This window comes from Mus musculus, chromosome 4 (assembly GCF_000001635.26).
Source record: "Mus musculus strain C57BL/6J chromosome 4, GRCm38.p6 C57BL/6J".
Lineage (NCBI taxonomy): Eukaryota > Metazoa > Chordata > Mammalia > Rodentia > Muridae > Mus > Mus musculus.
Genome location: NC_000070.6, coordinates 51,874,684 through 51,877,430, shown reverse-complemented (window position 1 = coordinate 51,877,430; position 2,747 = coordinate 51,874,684). Strand labels below are relative to the sequence as shown.

General features: G+C 50.6%; 1 long non-coding RNA gene across 1 annotated transcript; it reads right to left on the bottom strand.

Moving 5' to 3' along the window:
- Positions 1 to 784, bottom strand: Gm46854. Its single transcript, XR_001784295.1, has 2 exons — positions 747 to 784; positions 1 to 175 (listed from the first exon to the last, which is right to left on the bottom strand). It is a non-coding gene; the product is annotated as a predicted gene, 46854 (long non-coding RNA).
- Between the last annotated feature and the right edge of the window lie 1,963 nt (positions 785 to 2,747).

Sequence of the window (2,747 nt, the reverse complement as noted above, 5' to 3'; positions counted from 1 at the left end):
CAGGGGGTGCTCTCTTAACGTGGGATGCGTGGACCCAAGTGGGGATTCCTTCCACTTTGACCGCGGTGGGCGTTGTCAGTAGCACCAAGTAGGGTCCCTTCCACCTCGGTTCTAGGTTTCCCGCTCGGTGTCTCCTCACCAGGACTGCGTCTCCTACTTCAAACTGATGCGGCACCTGTGTGTCACCAGCAACATAGGTTTCTTTTAGCTGTTCCCAGACCTCTTTTCTTACTATTTCGAGAGCTTTTAATCGAGCCAAAAGACTAGAAGAAGGAGAGAAAGACACATCCGGGCGATTCTTATCCCCTACGGTCATAAAAATGGGTGGGGGCGCCCCATACATTAATTCAAATGGAGTTAGGCCAAGGGGTCCAGGTGTATTCCGAACCCTGAACAAGGCATAAGGGAGAACGGCTGTCCAATCGCTTCCGCCGGATTCTAAGGCTATTTTAGTCAGAGTCTCCTTTAGCGTTCTGTTCATCCTTTCTACCTGTCCTGAACTCTGGGGTCTGTATGCACAATGTAATTTCCAATTTGTCCCCAGTTGTCTGGCCAATCCCTGACTTACCTGGGAGACGAAGGCAGGTCCGTTGTCTGACCCCATTACCTTAGGTATCCCAAAGCGGGGAAGGATTTCTTCAAGTATCTTCTTGACCACTACATTAGCCGTTTCTTTCTTGGTGGGGAACGCTTCGACCCATCCTGAAAAGGTGTCTATAAAAACTAGGAGATATTTATTTCCATACCTAGCCGGTTTCACCTCAGTGAAGTCAGTTTCCCAGTAGGCTCCAGGTCTGTCTCCTCGCAGTCGTTTTCCTTCCTGGAGCCTGCTAGACCCAGCGTTGGTAAGTGCACAAGCACGGCAGTTTTTTACTATCTCTTCCACAATTCCTTTTAATCCAGGAATGTAATAGGGGGACTTACTAACCAATTTTAGTAATTTTTTAGTTCCTAAATGAGTCAGATGGTGTATGTTAGCTAAGTAATCTCGCCCCTCTTCTTCTGTGAGGGTTCTTTTATTTATTTCCTCAGCAGCGGGCTGTTGGGTTCTCACCACCAGAGTCATTGGCCCTTGGGCTGCTTTTTTAGCTTCTTGGTCTGCCATTTGATTTCCCTTTTCAACGGGCCCAGTTCCCTTCTGGTGTCCTGGGCAATGGATAATTGCCACCCTACGGGGCAAATGAACAGCTTCTAATAAGCTGAGAATTTCTTCTTTATTTTTGATATCTTTGCCGGCAGACGTCAGCAGTCCACGGTGTCGGTATATTGCTCCGTGTACATGAGCCGTGGCAAAAGCGTACCGGCTGTCGGTATAGACATTAAGAGCCCTTCCTTCTGCCAGCCTTAAGGCTTGAATTAATGCCATTAGTTCCGCTTTTTGAGCTGATGTACCCTCCGGCAGACTGCTGGCCCATATGACAGCCTTTCCATCCACTACTGCCGCCCCAGCCTTCCGCTTACCTTCTACCACAAAGCTGCTTCCGTCCGTGAACCAAGTCATCGCCCCTGGCCAAGGTTGGTCTGTGAGGTCTGGCCGGATTCCAGTCTCTTCTGCCAGTATTTCTTCACACTTATGTGCAGGGGCCTCGTCAGCCTCAGGTAGTAAGGAGGCGGGGTTGAGAATGGCTGGGGGTGCAAAACTTACTCGCTCTGTCAGCAATAGGCTCTGGTAGTGCGTCATTCGGGCGTTGGTCATCCAGCGGTCCGGTGGTTGCCTGATGATGCTCTCAAGAGAGTGTGGGGCCACTATAGTAACATTCTGGCCCATAGTCAGTTTGTCAGCATCTTTTACTAGCACAGCCGTGGCTGCTATCGCTCGCAGGCAGGAGGGCCATCCACTGGCCACAGCGTCCAGTTTCTTTGATAAGTAGGCTACCGGGCGCTTCCATGGTCCCAAAACCTGGGTAAGGACTCCCCTTGCCACTCCATTTCTTTCATCAATGTATAGGGTGAAAGGTTTGTTTAAATCTGGCAGGGCCAATGCCGGAGCCTGCAGCAGTGCCTTTTTGAGAGTTTCAAAGGCTAGCTGATGTTCTCTGGTCCAGGTGAATTCCCCTTTCTCTTTGGTTAGTGGATATAAGGGAGCTGCCAGTGTGGCAAATCCGGGAATCCAGAGTCTGCAAAACCCGGCGGTCCCCAGGAACTCTCTTACCTGGCGAGCAGTGGTTGGGGCCGGGATCTGCATAACAGCTTGTTTTCTGGCTTCTGTGAGCCACCGTTGTCCATCTCTCAAGACATATCCTAGGTAGGTCACTTCTATCTGGCATAACTGAGCCTTTTTAGCAGAGGCCCGATACCCCAGCTTACCTAACTCGCCCAGGAGGTTTTGGGTCCCAATTTCACAGTCCTCGCGTGTTTCTGCAGCTAGGAGCAGATCATCTACATATTGCAGAAGAGTCACCTGTGGGTTATTGGCTCGGAAAAGAGCAAGATCTCGGTGTAGGGCTTCATCGAACAAAGTGGGCGAGTTCTTGAATCCCTGAGGCAGCCTCGTCCATGTGAGCTGTCCGGCTTGTCCACTCTCGGAGTCTCGCCATTCGAAAGCGAACAAGGGCTGGCTGTTGGGGTGTAACCTCAAACAGAAAAAAGCATCTTTGAGATCCAGGACTGTGTACCATGTCCGACCAGGTGGCAAGGTGCTGAGGAGGTTATAAGGATTTGGCACCGTGGGGTGTATGTCCTGAACTCTCTTGTTGACTTCTCTAAGGTCCTGTACTGGACGGAAGTCCCTGGTCCCTGGTTTTTTT